The sequence below is a fragment of the Tribolium castaneum genome, chromosome 1 (assembly GCF_031307605.1).
Source record: "Tribolium castaneum strain GA2 chromosome 1, icTriCast1.1, whole genome shotgun sequence".
Taxonomy (NCBI): Eukaryota; Metazoa; Arthropoda; class Insecta; order Coleoptera; family Tenebrionidae; genus Tribolium; species Tribolium castaneum.
The window spans coordinates 10,565,570-10,584,102 of NC_087394.1; the positions used below are offsets into that span (position 1 = coordinate 10,565,570).

General features: G+C 29.4%; 1 protein-coding gene across 4 annotated transcripts in view; it reads left to right on the forward strand.

The window, feature by feature from the left end:
* The window catches only part of Shab (Shaker cognate b), a 200,206-nt gene that overhangs the window by 81,949 nt on the left and 99,724 nt on the right, over positions 1–18,533 (forward strand). Inside the window, exon 1 of one of the 4 annotated variants that reach the window (XM_064359910.1) lies at positions 17,965–18,323. The exons of the other annotated variants lie outside the window; for them this stretch is intronic. The gene's annotated coding sequence lies outside the window, so the exon portion shown is untranslated. Of the gene's footprint in view, positions 1–17,964; positions 18,324–18,533 lie in introns of those variants that run through there. 4 annotated transcript variants of the gene reach the window in all.

Genomic DNA, 18,533 nt, shown 5'->3' on the forward strand with positions numbered 1-18,533 from the left:
CTGCGCTCCCAATTTTTCAATATGTTGTAGACGAATGTCTTGAGATGTTCTCCTGCAAAAATCAAGGCAATTGCGGCATGCAATCCACACGACGCATGGGTCAATCTAAACCAGTGTTTAATGCAAATTTTTCAAAAATTTCTAATTGTTCCGCATTTAATAAAAAGAAAACAAAAAGGCCTGCGCCTCCAATTTTTTAATATGTTGTAGCCGAATGTCTTGAAATGTTCTCCTACAAAAATGAAGGCAATTGCTGCATGCAATCCACACGACGCATGGGTCAATCTAAACCAGTGTTTAATGCACATTTTTCAAAAATTACTATTTAGTCCGAATTTAATTAAAAGAAAACAAAAAGGCCTGCGCCTCCAATTTTTTAATATGTTGTGGCCGAATGTCTTGAAATGTTCTCCTACAAAAATGAAGGCAATTGCTACCTGCAATCCACACGACGCATGGGTCAATCTAAACCAGTGTTTAATGCAAATTTTTCAAAAATTACTAAATATTCCGCATTTAATAAAAAGAAAACAAAAAGGCCTGCGACTTCAATTTTTTCATATGTTGTAGACGAATATCTTGAGATGTTCTCCTGCAAAAATCAAGGCAATTGCTGCATGCAATCCACACGACGCATAGGTCAATCTAAACCAGTGTTTAATGCAAATTTTTCAAAAATTACTAAATATTCCGCATTTAATAAAAAGAAAACAAAAAGGCCTGCGACTTCAATTTTTTAATATGGTGTAGACGAATATCTTGAGATGTTCTCCTGCAAAAATCAAGGCAATTGCTGCATGCAATCCACACGACGCATGGGTCAATCTAAACCAGTGTTTAATGCAAATTTTTCAAAAATTACTAAATATTCCGCATTTAATAAAAAGAAAACAAAAAGGCCTGCGCTCCCAATTTTTCAATATGTTGTAGACGAATGTCTTGAGATGTTCTCCTGCAAAAATCAAGGCAATTGCGGCATGCAATCTACACGACGCATGGGTCAATCTAAACCAGTGTTTAATGCAAATTTTTCAAAAATTTCTAATTGTTCCGCATTTAATAAAAAGAAAACAAAAAGGCCTACGCTCCCAATTTTTCAATATGTTGTAGACGAATGTCTTGAGATGTTCTCCTGCAAAAATCAAGGCAATTGCTGCATACAATCCACACGACGCATGGGTCAATCTAAACCAGTGTTTAATGCAAATTTTTCAAAAATTACTAAATATTCCGCATTTAATAAAAAGAAAACAAAAAGGCCTGCGCCTCCAATTTTTTAATATGTTGTAGCCGAATGTCTTGAAATGTTCTCCTACAAAAATGAAGGCAATTGCTGCATGCAATCCACACGACGCATGGGTCAATCTAAACCAGTGTTTAATGCACATTTTTCAAAAATTACTATTTAGTCCGAATTTAATTAAAAGAAAACAAAAAGGGCTGCGACTTCAATTTTTTAGTATGTTGTAGACGAATGTCTTGAGATGTTCTCCTGCAAAACTCAAGGCAATTGCTGCATGCAATCCACACGACGCATGGGTCAATCTAAACCAGTGTTTAATGCAAATTTTTCAAAAATTACTAAATATTCCGCATTTAATAAAATGAAAACAAAAAAGCCTGCGACTTCAATTTTTTAATATGTTGTAGACGAATATCTTGAGATGTTCTCCTGCAAAAATCAAGGCAATTGCTGCATGCAATCCACACGACGCATGGGTCAGTCTAAACCCGTCTTTAAAGCAAATTTTTCAAAAATTACTAAATATTCTGCATTTAATAAAAAGAAAACAAAAAGGCCTGCGCCTCCAATTTTTTAATATGTTGTAGCCGAATGTCTTGAAATGTTCTCCTACAAAAATGAAGGCAATTGCTGCATGCAATCCACACGACGCATGGGTCAATCTAAACCCGTGTTTAAAGCAAATTTTCCAAAAATTACTAAATATTCCGCATTTAATAAAAAGAAAACAAAAAGGCCTGCGCCTCCAATTTTTTAATATGTTGTAGCCGAATGTCTTGAAATGTTCTCCTACAAAAATGAAGGCAATTGCTGCATGCAATCCACACGACGCATGGGTCAATCTAAACCAGTGTTTAATGCAAATTTTTCAAAAATTACTAAATATTCCGCATTTAATAAAAAGAAAACAAAAAGGCCTGCGCTCCCAATTTTTCAATATGTTGTAGACGAATGTCTTGAGATGTTCTCCTGCAAAAATCAAGGCAATTGCTGCATGCAATCCACACGACGCATGGGTCAATCTAAACCAGTGTTTAATGCAAATTTTTCAAAAATTACTAAATATTCCGCATTTAATAAAAAGAAAACAAAAAGGCCTACGCTCCCAATTTTTCAATATGTTGTAGACGAATGTCTTGAGATGTTCTCCTGCAAAAATCAAGGCAATTGCTGCATGCAATCCACACGACGCATGGGTCAATCTAAACCCGTGTTTAAAGCAAATTTTCCAAAAATTTCTAATTGTTCCGCATTTAATAAAAAGAAAACAAAAAGGCCTACGCTCCCAATTTTTCAATATGTTGTAGACGAATGTCTTGAGATGTTCTCCTGCAAAAATCAAGGCAATTGCTGCATGCAATCCACACGACGCATAGGTCAATCTAAACCAGTGTCAAATGCAAATTTTTCAAAAATTACTAATTATTCCGAATTTAATAAAAAGAAAACAAAAAGGCCTGCGACTTCAATTTTTTAACATGTTGTAGATCAATGTCTTGAGATGTTCTCCTACAAAAATAAAGGCAATTGCTGCATGCAATCCACACGACCCATAGGTCAATCTAAACCCGTGTCAAATGCAAATTTTTCAACAATTACTAATTATTCCGCATTTAATAAAAAATAAACAAAAAGGCCTGCGCTTCCAATTTTTTAATATGTTGTAGACGAATGTTTTGAAATGTTCTCCTACAAAAATGAAAGCAATTGCTGCATGCAATCCACACGACCCATAGGTCAATCTAAACCCGTGTCAAATGCAAATTTTTCAACAATTACTAATTATTCCGCATTTAATAAAAAATAAACAAAAAGGCCTGCGCTTCCAATTTTTTAATATGTTGTAGACGAATGTTTTGAAATGTTCTCCTACAAAAATGAAAGCAATTGCTGCATGCAATCCACACGACCCATAGGTCAATCTAAACCCGTGTTTAATGCAAATTTTTCAAAAATTACTAATTATTCCGAATTTAATAAAAATTAAACAAAAAGGCCTGCGCTTCCAATTTTTTAATATGTTGTAGACGAATGTTTTGAAATGTTCTCCTACAAAAATGAAAGCAATTGCTGCATGCAATCCACACGACCCATAGGTCAATCTAAACCTGTGTTTAATGCAAATTTTTCAAAAATTACTAATTATTCCGCATTTAATAAAAAATAAACAAAAAGGCCTGCGCTTCCAATTTTTTAATATGTTGTAGACAGATGTCTTGTGATGTTCTCCTACAAAAATGAATGTGATTGCTGCATACAATCTAAACGACGCATGGATCATTCTGAAACTATGTTTGATGCGATTTGCAGACGAATTAAAGAAGAAAAAAAATAGAGAAGACTACAGTAGTCTTAAATAATTTTAAATAAAACTAAAGAATAATTTTAAAACAACGCAGTGTTGTTATGTCAAATGTTATTAGTTATAAAATTACCTATAAAAGTAAATTCATTACTTTCATACCCCGTACTTGCTGCTCATTATAATTCAATTGCAAATGAATTAAATGTTGTGAAATAATTTTAACATCATTGGTTTTAACAGTATGAAAATATTTCAGTCCTCATTATTGTTCTAACCTTGCCCCGGATTAGATTTAGATGTGTTGCGACATGGCAAAAACTGTCCAATAAAGTTTACAAAATTAATAAAGCTTGGCTTAGAGATAACTCGCATAAGCTGTGTGTTTTCTTTGTTTGTCTTAAGCGCCAAATTTGTGGTAAGTGCTTGCTTTTGTAGATAAACACCTAAAAGACCTCAGCGAGGAAACAGCATGCAGAGTAGTTCCATAGTGGAGCTTACAAAGGGCTCATCAACGCTGAACTTCAATCTCTTGAGCCAACACATGTTTAATGCTCGTTTTTGATGGACTGACACCTGACATCTACTTTGGCCAGAACGATTAGCAAACGCATTAACCACTTAAATGGTTCAACATGACTCAGAGTAATGTGTGATTTTATTTTTGGGGATGACGTTGGGGGAAATGGCAATCATTTGTAAAAAATTTATCCTTCTGGGACGAAAGAAACGCGCAATGTGAAATTTTCGAGACACGAACATCATTTGCTTTTCATTATTTCGTTACTTCATTAGTGTTATTTATTGGGTATTTGCGTGTTGACAATCTTGCATTGTGTTGCGAGCGAATTAATAATAAAAAGCGGGCTAAAAGGAGTGGATTTTCCTTCTTGGCAAATTATTCGAATTAAAAATTGATAGTTTTATGCGTGGTTTTGCAGAAGCGATTACGATGTTATTAGCGGTTTTGTAATAACACAGCAAATTTATTTTCTAAATACATATATAAAAATCTTTTGTTTGGAGAAGATACAAAATTAATTCAGACATCCTTGAACTATGGCCAAGCATTCTAAACTTATATCTCGCTATGATTTTGGGAAATGAAAAAATTCTTCTATTTTTATCGTCTGGAGGTTAACCAATCTTCGCCAAATTATTTTTATCGTAACTTAGATATCACATGCTCTATGAAGAAACAGTCAATTTTTCATTATTTTCGTGTTGTTTTAATCTGATCATGAAATTCTATTTGAATTTTGACTTCAACTTTTTGGAATTACTTAGGTCTTTTTACTTTTAATTCAGTCAGATTGCGTTCCTAATTAATAAAAAAATTGCGTATACAGAAAAATTTTAAAAATTTCATTGGGTTCTAATTTGGGTTCGTGAAGGTTTCGGCTATTTAAATATTTTTTTGTATATACTTATACAATTTTTCTAGATTGGGTTTTCGATTTCAATTCAGAAATGTTACTTTGTATCTTATAAAGAACAAGATCGTTTGTAGAATTTGTAAAAGTTTTTGTTAATAGTCATTATTCTACTTACATCTTGCTATATCAAAGGTTTCAGAAGTTGTCAAAAGTCGTAAAAGTAATAATAAATCTTTCAGCACTGAATATATCCACATTTGATTTTACTGGTTTGTTAATTTGCTAGTTTCTAAATCGGTCTCTATTAAATTCTCTTTTATTATTTATTTTTATTGTATGTATAATTTCTAAAATATTTTAACCAAAATGTATGTCTTTTGAATACATTTTCCATCAAACGTTTGATCAAATCGTTGTCTCTTTAAAATATCAGTTCCAGACAAAATGAAATACGTTATTTTAAATTTTTTACTACACTAATTGGTGTAGTGATATGACTATTATGCGTGCTTTAAGATGGCTATTAACTGTTTCAAAACTACAAAAACCGAATTATTTTTTTTTAAGATTGATAAAATTGTAAAACTATAATATATATATTTAAATATTTGTTAAAATTTAATTCGTTGTTAAAAGTTAACAACGCGCATGAGCCAATCACATTTGTTAAATATGGTCACGTGATCAGTAAATCACGTATTTAATTGCGAATTAAATTAATGGGTCTTTTATAAAGAGATCCATAAGCTAATATTTTTTTTAAGTGCGTGAATAACTTATAACATCTAATTTGGAGAGAAAATGGGACGTTGACAATTTAACAAATTGACAATTTAATAACAAAAATAGAAAATTTTAGTTCAGGTTTGCTTTAAAAAGCTTTTACAAGCATTTGTTATAAAGGATTTAAGGTCGTGAAATAAGTAGAGCTGACCTGACAAAGGCCACATGCATGAAAACTTGCAACTTTAAACTTTGCAAGACCAGTTATCGTCCAGGAGCTAGTCTTTGATTGTAAATTTTCTCCAACGTTGCTCCATTTTATGCAACTTTTAAATTAATTAATTTGCACTGACTTTAACTTACATTAAGTACATTAAAATAAAATTAAAAAATGTTTTCTAAATCTGAATTTTCCTTCAGTTCCTTGCAATAATTAGTAATATACTAAATTTCAAAAGTATTGGTATAACTATTATACTTAATACCTACTTATTCAGAGTGTCTCACCCTTATCTATAATTATGCGCCCAATATTTTTGTTATTAATCAATTAATATAGAGTTAGTTAAATATAAATCTAAGTGAATATGATGCTTGTCTACTATACTCTAAATATTATAAGCAATTTAAAAGAAAAATTACCAAAAACTTTTTTTTTATTTTTACGTATTTTTTATATAAAACATGATAAAACTTCGATTAAGTAATATTTTTTATTAATTATTCAATATATTATTAGTAAAAATTAATAAAAATACTTAAGGGCCGGTTTCTAGAAACATAATTAACGAAAGTGAACGAAGAGATAAATTTAATTTAAACCTCAGTTAAAACATAGCATCATCAATCAGATACGCGCAACTGAATGAGAGATAAAATTTAACTGAAGTTTAATAATAAAATAATCACATAGATTTAAGTCCACTAAAGGTATATTTTAACTGGATCTCAAAAACTAATAATCGTAGAAAATTCGCCGTTTGCTATTAGATGTTTACTTTATATTTTTCTGAGTACCTGTGAATTGTTTCAGATTAAAAAAATAACTTTAATTAATTACTACTAAGTAGCAGCAAAAAATTTTGTTATTTCTTTCGTACTATACTATAGCTATACCAAAAGTTACTATATCAAAAAGTTAAAAGCTTCACACACTTACTTTTCAAATGTCGATTACGGCAAAACTATTCAAAAAATCAGAATTATTTTGGCGTCGAAAAAAATTACTAGATGCTTAATAGTTTTTGAATTATAATATTTTTTTTCAATTTTCGCTTTTGTTTACAATTTTCTTCAAAACTGTTAATATGAGAACAATGATACTTTTTGAAAAAAATAGATTACCAAAAAAAGCTTTCTAAAAATAAACCTAATAGAATTGCGTCGATTAGTTTCGGAATTATTGACCAAGAATATCAAAAACATGTTGAAATAGTCACATCCTCCTTTTCAAGCGTTAATTACGTCAACACTATACAAAAAACTGATACGATTTTAATGTAAACTTATGTAAAATGATCAAGTAAATCGACTGGCGTAGAGAAAATTGCCACTTTTTTTAATGCTTTTTATGTTATGAGGTTTTTTCAATTTTTTATTTATTTACAATTTTCTTGAAAACTATTAATCGGAGGACACTGATCTTTTTAGAAAAAGCAGATTATTAAAAGAGCTTAGCAACGATAATGCACTTAGTAGGATTACGTCTAATAGCTCCGGAGTAATAGCTCGATATATGTCGAAAATATATAGAAATGTTCAAACACACACTCTTTAAATGTTGATTACGGCAAAACTGTACTAAAAAGAAGAACTATTTTGATGCAAACTTATCTAAAATAATCTGAGAAATAGACTGGCGTTGAGAAAATTAACATATTTTTGATACTTTTAACGTTATGATTTTTTATTAGTTTTTGCTTTGTTTGCAATCTTCTCGAAATCTCTTAATTGGAAAACAATGCACCTTTTTGGAAAAAACAAAAATCTTAAAAGAGCTTTTCAGCGATAATTAACTTAAAAAAGTTATGTCTAATAGTTTTGATAAATATCAAAACATATTGAAATATTCACAAACATTTCAAACGTTGATTACACCAAAACTGCTAAAAAAAGTGGAATTATTTTGATGTAGGCCCATGTAAAATGATCTGAGAAATCGATTGGCGTTGAGACAATTCCATCCTTTTTAATCTATTTTGTATTATAATTTTTTTCAATTTTTGATTTGTTTGCAATTTTCTGAAAATATTAATCGGACAATATTTTTTTTGGAAAAAACAGATCATCAAAAAAACTAAATAATAGACTGGCGTTGAGAAAATTAACATATTTTTGATACTTTCCACGTTAAGAATTTTTTCAATTTTTGCTTTGTTTGCAGTTTTCTCGATAACTATTAATCGGACAACAATGATTTTTTTGAAAAAAACAAAAATATCAAAAGAGCTTTCCAACGATAATAAACTTAAGATAGTTATGTCTAATAGTTTCAAAATTATTGCCTAATCAATATCAAAAACATGTTGAAATAGATATTTACACACTCACATTTCAAACGTTGATTACGACGAAACTATTCAAAAAAGTGTAATTATTTCAATGTAGACCTATGTAAAATGATCTGAGAAATCGATTGGCGTTGAGACAATTCCCAAATTTTTATCCTTTTTGTATTATATTTTTTTTTATTTTTGCTTTGTTTGCAATTTTCTCAAAATATTAATCGGACAATATTTTTTTTGGAAAAAACAGATCATTAAAAAAACTAAATAATAGACTGGCGTTGAGAAAATTAACATATTTTTGATACTTTCCACGTTAAGAATTTTTTCAATTTTTGCTTTGTTTGCAGTTTTCTCGATAACTATTAATCGGACAACAATGATTTTTTTGAAAAAAACAAAAATATCAAAAGAGCTTTCCAACGATAATAAACTTAAGATAGTTATGTCTAATAGTTTCAAAGTTATTGCCTAATCAATATCAAAAACATGTTGAAATAGATATTTACACACTCACATTTCAAACGTTGATTACGACGAAACTGTTCAAAAAAGTGTAATTATTTCAATGTAGACCTATGTGAAATGATCTGAGAAATCGATTGGCCTTGAGACAATTCCCAAATTTTTATCCTTTTTGTATTATATTTTTTTTATTTTTGCTTTGTTTGCAATTTTCTCAAAATATTAATTGGACAATATTTTTTTGGAAAAAACAGATCATTAAAAAAACTAAATAATAGACTGGCGTTGAGAAAATTAATATATTTTTGATACTTTCCACGTTAAGAATTTTTTCAATTTTTGCATTGTTTGCAGTTTTCTCGATAACTATTAATCGGACAACAATGATTTTTTTGAAAAAAACAAAAATATCAAAAGAGCTTTCCAACGATAATAAACTTAAGATAGTTATGTCTAACAGTTTCAAAGTTATTGCCTAATCAATATCAAAAACATGTTGAAATAGATATTTACACACTCACATTTCAAACGTTGATTACGACGAAACTGTTCAAAAAAGTGGAATTATTTCAATGTAGACCTATGTGAAATGATCTGAGAAATCGATTGGCCTTGAGACAATTCCCAAATTTCTATCCTTTTTGTATTATATTTTTTTTATTTTTGCTTTGTTTGCAATTTTCTCAAAATATTAATTGGACAATATTTTTTTGGAAAAAACAGATCATTAAAAAAACTAAATAATAGACTGGCGTTGAGAAAATTAACATATTTTTGATACTTTCCACGTTAAGAATTTTTTCAATTTTTGCATTGTTTGCAGTTTTCTCGATAACTATTAATCGGACAACAATGATTTTTTTGAAAAAAACAAAAATATCAAAAGAGCTTTCCAACGATAATAAACTTAAGATAGTTATGTCTAACAGTTTCAAAGTTATTGCCTAATCAATATCAAAAACATGTTGAAATAGATATTTACACACTCACATTTCAAACGTTGATTACGACGAAACTGTTCAAAAAAGTGGAATTATTTCAATGTAGACCTATGTGAAATGATCTGAGAAATCAATTGGCGTTGAGACAATTCCCAAATTTTTATCCTTTTTGTATTATATTTTTTTTAATTTTTGCTTTGTTTGCAATTTTCTCAAAATATTAATCGGACGACAATGATTTTTTTTTTGAAAAACCAGGTTATCAAAAAAGCTAAGAAATCGACTGGCATTGAGAAAATTTACATATTTTTGATACTTTTTACGTTATGATTTTTTTTTTAATTTTTGCTTTGTTTGCAATTTCTCGAAATCTATTAATCGGACAACAATGATCCTTTTCGAAAAAAACAGATTAATAAAAAATCTTTCCATATGATTATGTCTAATAGTTCCGGTGTTATTGCTCGATAAATATCAAAAACATGTTGAAATATTCACACACTCACATTTTAAACGTTGATTTCGGCAAAACTATTCGAGGAAGTAGAACTATTTTGATGTGAGCCTATGTAAAATAATTCGGAGAATCGACTGGCGTCGAGAAAATGACCATATTCTCAATAAATTTTAAATTATGATATTTTTTACTGAAACTATACCAAAAAGTGAAATTATTTTAATGTAAACTTAAGTAAAATGGCCAAGGAAATTGACTGGCGTCAGAAAATTGCTACTTTTTAAATACTTTTTACGTTATGAACTTTTTTTTCAATTTTTGCTTTGCTTACATTTTTTTAGAAAACTATTGATCGGAGAACAATAATCTTTTTGGAAAAAAGAGACTATCAAAAAAGCTTTCTAATGATAATACACGTAGTGGGGTTACGTCTAATAGTTCCGGAGTAATTAATTGCTCGATTAATGTCAAAAACATGTTGAAATGTTCAAATACACACTCTTCAAATGTTGATTACGGCAAAACTATATTAAAAAGTAGTACTATTTTGATGTAAACTTATATAAAATAATCTGAGAAATCGCTTGGCCTTGAGAAAATTAATATATTTTTGATACTTTACACGATATGATTTTTTTTTAATTTATGCTTTGTTTACAATTTTCTCGAAAACTATTAATCGGACAACAATGATCTTTATTGAAAAAAACAAAAATCTCAAAAGAGCTTTCCAACGATAATAAACTTGATTGGTTATGTCTAATAATTTCAGAGTTAATGCTCGATAAATATCAAAAACATGTTGAAATATTCACACCCTCACATTTCAAACGTTGATTACGGCGAAATTGTTCGAAAAAGTGCAACTATTTTTATATAGGCTTATGTAAAATGATCTGAGTAATCGATTGGCATTGAGACAATTCTCATATTTTTAATCCTTTTTGTGTTATTTTTTTTTCCAATTTTTGCTTTGTTTACAATTTTCTCGAAAAGTATTGATCAAACAACAATGATCCTTTTTAGAAAAAACAGATTATCAAAAGAGCTTTTCAACGTTAATAAATTAATATGGTTGTGTCTAATAGTTTCGAAGTTATTGCTCGATAAATTTCAAGAACATGTTAAAATATTTAAACAAGTGCACTACTTTGATGTAAGTTTATGTAAAATCATTCTAGGAATCGACTGGCGTCGAGAAAATGGCCAATTTCTCAACACTTTGAGTTATGATTTTTTTTCAATTTTTGCTTTTGTTAGAAATTTTTAGAGATGTTGGAAACATTTAATCCAAGAATATTTTTTTAAAATCATATTGTTAAAAAAGCTTTTCAACGATAATAAAGTTAATAGAGTTACGTCCATTAGTGCAGGAGTAATTGCCCGATGAATATCAAAAACATGCTGAAGTATTCACACACTCAAATGAGAATTTTTTCAACAGTAGACACCTATTCTGTTTATCTCTAAAATATGTTTTTATAGAGTTATTTATGTAACTCTAATAGATCTAATAGTTTAAATTAATTAACTGATAAGGTCCTAATTTTAACAGCAGTACAAGATCTAAATACAAAACGGTATTTGGGACAAACCCCAGATCTCAAACGAAAATAAATGTTTTATTAAATTTTATATTATTGACTTTATTTACAAAACAGTTTTATTATAGATGTCCAAGACAGCTCTTTAGTTTGTTATTTTTAGAAAAATTATTTGCAGAAACAGCTACAAATGTCAAAACAGACTCTAATATCAATATTTTCGTTTAAGTTTTTCTTCAAATCTTAGTTTAGCCTATTTGTCCAATAAATACATTTAAATATTTTTAGATCAGAATTAAACGCAAGCTATATTTTTATTAATCTCCATCAAAAAATTATAACTATTTTCTAAAATATGAAAAAAAATTATTCAATAAAAGCGACCACATTTTTATAGTCGTAGGTTCCACATTTGTCCACTCTAGAAACTTTACAGTTTGTAGCCCAACCTACGGTTTTTCAGTTTGTAGGAAGCAATAAATCCGATTTTTTAAAATAAACATCAACTATCCATAAAACCCAAAGTATAATTTAGTTTTGTTCTCTAAACATGCATCCTCGTAAAATAGTGAAGAATTTGCAAACACCTGTACGTTTGCATAAATTCGCCGGATACAAGGAAGCGATAACGAAGTTCGATGACGATGGTGAAGTTGGGCAAGTTCTGTATTCGCGAGCAGTTCTTTGTACTCTTTGCGTGGGTGGTTCTATTCTAAGAAAGTTCAGGCTTGCTGGTCGTACATCAGCTGATCCTTCACGCAATACGCTCATCACCTCTCTTAAAATGTTAAGTGCGGAAACTCCGTTTATTTACCGACAATATTGCTGAAATGTTTCGCCTCTCTTATGAAAAATTCACAAACATGTGTGCAGATTATCCATTAATTAGAGTCGACTTTGTGCCAAAGTGCTGCTTAAATTAGCACATAAATATTTTCTACGGCCAATTAAACCAACACACCATGGATGATTTTAGAACCTAGCTAAAGTTTGTGTTTATTGTTATCTGAGTGGTTTGAGACAACAATGTTGCACGGAAATGAACGTTTCGAGTTGCTTTAGTCCGGAGTTTTTAATATTTGGTTGCGAGAAAAGTATTAATTGATTTTCTTTGTTTGAAAAGTTACCGTTGTATTCAGTTTTCGTTTCAGTTCCGTGCTTATTGATTTTTCAGCTGGCATTTTCTTCAACACTCCGCAAATACAAAATAGAAACATTGATTTTCTATGCGATTGAAAAGCGTCAAAATATCAATTTCCCTCAACTTTTCACAAAAATGGGTTTTGTAGGTTAATGTATCTTGAAATAACAATAGTTGAGATATTTGTTGTTCAAGTCAGATTTACTTGAAAAACGTAGGTACAGACGTATTCGTATCTATGAAGAGGAAAACTTTATCAATAACAAAGTTGCACAATTTGTTTCTATCAGGAACTTTTTCCACATAGAAGTTTTATAATTTAATTTTGTATTTTTTCAGTTCTGGAATAAAAACTTTGCCAACAGGATACGAATTATGTTGCTAAAGTAAATGAACTTTTAATTATATCAAACAACAAACATCAACCAGTCAAGTAACAAGAAAGATTAAAGTTTCGACAAATCGTGTAACAAATCATAATATTTGCAACGTAACATTTTCTAGTAATTTCTCTTTAAAATGCTGACATCAACTTGGCAACAATATAAAATGGTCTAAACTCAGGATAATTAATTAAACCAAAAAAACCTACAAAAAATGTCAGAATAGAACAATGAAAAATTTTTTGGAATGATTTTGATGTACCTAAGTATTATTATTTTCAAAAAATTACTAAAATTCTTTTCTGAAATTTTTAACTGCTGTAGGTAGATAATGGTTTTACTCGTAGTTAATAAGCTTTATTCTTGTTAAAAATAAGCAAAGTTATTTAGAAACAAGTCAAGACGCTTTATTATGTCTGGATTTGGAATCGACAATATTTGCAAAAATAAAAAAAAACCGTTTAATGATTTTGCTATTTGATTGAAAAAGGTATTTTTTATTTGTTTTTGTAAAATATGTACATTAATTGTTGACGGTTTCTTTAACAGCTTCGATGATTTTTGCAGTAATGGTGTCGAAATAAGTTTTTTTTTCGTTTAAAAACGGATAAAATTGTGTTATTTTGTGACCCATGGAATCTAAAACAAGTCAAAATTATGCTAGTTGAACGGTATAAAGACAAATCTGTCCTAAAATAAAAAAAAATTAAGTTAAAAAAAACTTCATGGGTTAGTTTTAAGAAATTGTATCGTTTTGAAACTTATCAAAGGACGAACTAGTTTTTTTATCAATTCTATAGTAAATAAATAAAGAGTTAATTTTCTTTTTATTAGTTTAATCAAAAAAATTTTTTTTCGTTCAGTTATTTTATTTTTTAGAACGATCCATATATATAACTTCAACTAAACTAGTATTCCTTTTCAAAATTACGTTGAATTACTCGTAAAACAAAAAAAATATTGTGACAGTTTTAAAGAATTTATTTTTCTTTTCCTTGTTGTGTTTTTTTTGTTTATTACATTATATTCTTTCTTCTAATTATTAAGTATGTGTTATTATATTTTTTTTATTTTGTTTTCGATCATATTTTGTAATGAATTAAGTTGAATAGCCTCGGCTAAACTTCTCCCAAAAATGAATAAATAAATAAATAAATTAAGAGAATTAATTTGGTATTACAGGTATTAATAAGGAATTGTGGAAATTAAAGAAAACCACGTAAGTTAATTTTAAAATATTTTTTTTAAAAGTCTGAAAACACTTGAATTAGGATGGAATTTTAAAAGTAGGTTTTTTACCCTCCATGAAAAATTAACAATCACACACAAAATAAGTGTTTGCTATTAAACACTTTAAAATTAAAGCATTCATCTTCTATACACAAGTGAGTTTCTTTTTTTGCCGTATTTTTTTTATAATTATTTCTAATGACATTCTGAAACAAACGATGCTTGAATGTTGTTTTGTGCTAAAAAAACGTGTGCTATCCTCAAAAAATACACATATTTGCAGCTCTATTTTATTTATTAAACAAAATACTTTGACCTTTCCCGAGTAAATTATTAATAATAATATATTTAATTACTATGTGATAATTAAAATTGAGTATTAATTTGATATTATCTACAAGAATTTTTTAGGACTTTCGGAAATTAATTTAATACTACGTTAAGTTGAAAGCTTAATTATAATTTGTATTTTTTTTTGAATAGTCTGAACACATACTATCTAGAAATACGATAGATCAGTTGATTAGTATTTTTTTTTTAATTAAATATTTGTACCTGCATATTTTTCTGAAGTTGTCGACTCTGTTATATTTATGTGGACTTTAATAATTTAATAAATAATAATAATTATTCGAAAAATATTTTTGTATTACAAGTTGTTTTCATTTTACAACAAAAAAAATGTTTTTTGTACACATTGGTGGGTGACAATAAATACACCGTCTCGTAGTTCCTATGCAAGTATTTGTACGGTAACCAGAGCTTTGTTTTTCTGATACCTATACCGACAAGCTTTCTCTACGATAAATTTAACTCTCTGAAGAGCCTAGGAGAAGAGGTTTACATTTTAATGCTACAATTATTTCGCAAAATGAATCATTTTATTTTGTCCAAAAGAACTAATCCTTCTTGATATTTCACAATCAGTCCCTGAGAGCAAAAACTCTTAGTCCAAAATGCTTAATATTCAAGACAAATTTTAAACAAAAATTCTTATTTAGTGATGGAGTTTTTTGTAGTAAGTAGATCTAGTAAGTTAATTAGATACTTGATTTTATTCGATTTAGAATTAATAAAAGGCACTAAAAGGGTAAACGGACTTAATACTTTAACGCCCTAAACATATAAACTTTTTTTCAATATGCAGAAAGCTAAAATAAATTAGGTCCCAGGTGTAAACTAATGTTTAATGCACTGAAATTTTAATAATTTTTTGTAAACAATTTAAATTGTATATTTATTAAGTAAGAAGGTTAATTGTCTTCCGGAAAATCTTTTTGAAAATAAGGAAAATTTTTGTACTAGTCTGACATTCCTCTGATTTTCATTTAAATTTAAACTATGACATTAAGTTATCGTATTTTTCTTTCCAGCTTCTTTCATTTCTAGGTTGAAGGAGTGATTGAGGCAAATTTAATGACTTTCTTGGTTTTGTTCTTAAATTGACGCATTTAAATTTTTTGTAGAATTATAGTAAAACATCTTAACAGCGGACACCGGTGGTAAATATTTCATTGTCCGTTGTAGAGAGGTGTTTACTAATAAGACGAGGGAAATTTTAAATAAATAATTTTAAACATCATTCCACTTCCCACAAAACATATTTAAATTTAAAATAGCAGCGAAAATATATTTTACATAAATATATTCAGAATTTTTAAAGTGAAGTATGTATATAGTATGTTACATGGATATTTTGTATGGCTTTAGATTTAGCGTTTTTTTTTCTTTTAATTTTTTGACCATGTGGATATCTGTAAGATTCGTGGCTGTATAAACATTTTGTTATTAAATTTTTTATTCATAGTAAGATATATTATTATAACTAAAAATCTTTTCAAAATAAAATTAGAATTATTAAAAAAATAAATAAAAACATATTTTATTTAAAATCTTCAATTATTGTTTGGTTAATTTTAAGAGCGTTTTTCATAAAAAAATTACATGACACATAATTTAAGCTATTTTTTAACAGATTTAAAATAAGTTTTCTGTGATTCTAAGGCAAGCTTTCTCTTTATCACAGGCGTCTAGGTCAATCTTTTAATTACTTTTTTCTGAAAAAACATTCATACATTCATCTCTATTCTTATTTCTAGATTTCCGGTATAGAACTTTTATTCTTGAAACAAATGTTCTTTGCACCATCACTCTTTCTTTCCGTTGTAAGAGGTAAACCTATATGATATTATGGTGATGGGGGAATTTTTTTATAGGGTCCGTTGTAGAGAGGTTTTCATACAATATTTTCCAATGTTTTTGTTACATTCCTACAAAAATGTCCGTTGTGAAGAGGTGTCCGTTATTCGGAGGTGCCCATTAAGGGAGGTTTTACTGTATAATTTTCCTATTTCAACTGCTTTTCTTAACTGAAACCAAACAACTTCTGAGGATTCAAATTAGCTTCACATTTTTTTCTTTCAACACAAGGAGATGTTACGTTCAAATAATTGTATTAGATACACATTAAAATGGGGAATTTTTACAATTTCTAATAAAATTATCCCAGTTGTCACAGATGAAAAAATAAAAAAAACAAAATTATTTTCCAATGATCACTGCCTTTTATAAATAATTTGGACTTAATATTTTGATTAGAATTTCAACATTTGTAACTTTTTTAAATCGTAAAAAGACGCATTGTTTCAAATAAAAATAAGTGTGTTAAATGTTTACTTATAATTATTATTTATTTAAAAAAATGGACTTCGGCTGTTTTCTCTCTCAGGTACAGACATATTTTTAAAATAATCTTTGAGAAAACCGGGTTATTCTTCCAAGTATTTTTCAACACTCATTCCCTAAATAAGTTCGTTAATCAAAACTCTTTAATCTTTTTAAATTTACGAATCTTGTTGTATGTTTTTTAGAAATTAAATTGTTTACCAAGTGCTAATTGACATTTTATGTACAAATTAATCATCGACGTGCTGTTTAATGTTCAAACTTTCTCAAGGAAACAAATTATTTTTATTAGCCACTACATTACACGAAAATACAAAATTAAATAAATTACGAGACAAACTCATGCAATCTGATCCATAAATATAAAATTACGACTTAAAAATCTATAACGGGGTTGACTATTAGCTCGAGCAACATTTCCCTTTCGCATATGACAAGCCCCGTCTAAACATGTAAGACTAGACTTGATTTATTTTTTCGTAAATGGTATAACTTGAAACGCAAAAACCCGAACTGAAATTTTACATAAACACTGAATGAAGACTGTTTACACAAAACTTGCCACAAATAAGATCAATAAAATATTAGCATATCTTGCATCCACTTAATGCGGTCGCGATAAAAGCTATCTGGTGGGTGTGGCGCCCATCAAACATCATACTTATTTATCCCAGCTCCTCTACATTTCTATTTAATCTTGACAATTCAGGCGGGGTAAAAATTTAACTGGAGTAATGAACACCGGACTTGAAAAGTGAGGAGTGCAATTTCCATCGCAATTGGCGTTAATTGATTGGTCAGGGCCGGCTTGGCCCATCGATCCACAAAGGCCCCTTTTAAATATTTTACGAAATAGTATTTGTAGATGTTTCTTATACCGGAGGGCGGTACCCACACGGTTGCTATGTGTTGCTCCGGATCGAACGGCGTTCGTTCAACTTCGGCGAGCTTTCGTGGGAGCTTTGGGTTCGGCCAGTAGATGCACATCAGCCGACTTGATAGACTGTTCAAGTGATATGTGCTATTGTGTTGGCAGCATTGTACCAAATCCACACAAAAACACAATCGCTGCAAAAGCCCGACTCGAGTTGTAGCGGAAAAACGCGCGAGCTTTGTCACTTATCAATATCCTGCTGGCTTTCGAAAAAGTGAAAGTGAAATGTTGTGATGATTTTTAAATGACCGGTGATTTGCGTGGGTGGGCCTGTATGAGCATGTAATCCACAAGTCGTGTCGAATTCGCTCCGCGTTGTAGATTTTCCGGTGGAGAGGATGGAGTATGACCAGGATCAAGGATGCACAGCGAGTTGGCCGGATGCTGCTCACCAGGTCAGTCAATCGTCCTTTTATTCGAGGAAAATCGCATTTTACGCAGTTTACTTTCTACTACGAATTGATAGTGCGTCATGAAAATCGATCCAGATTAATAAATAACGATCTAAATATTAATCACGAAATCGTCGGTCATTCATTCAGTGATTCTTATCGGGGGAATGATGAATGCAACTGCCACCACGTTTGGTGGAATGGAAGATCATT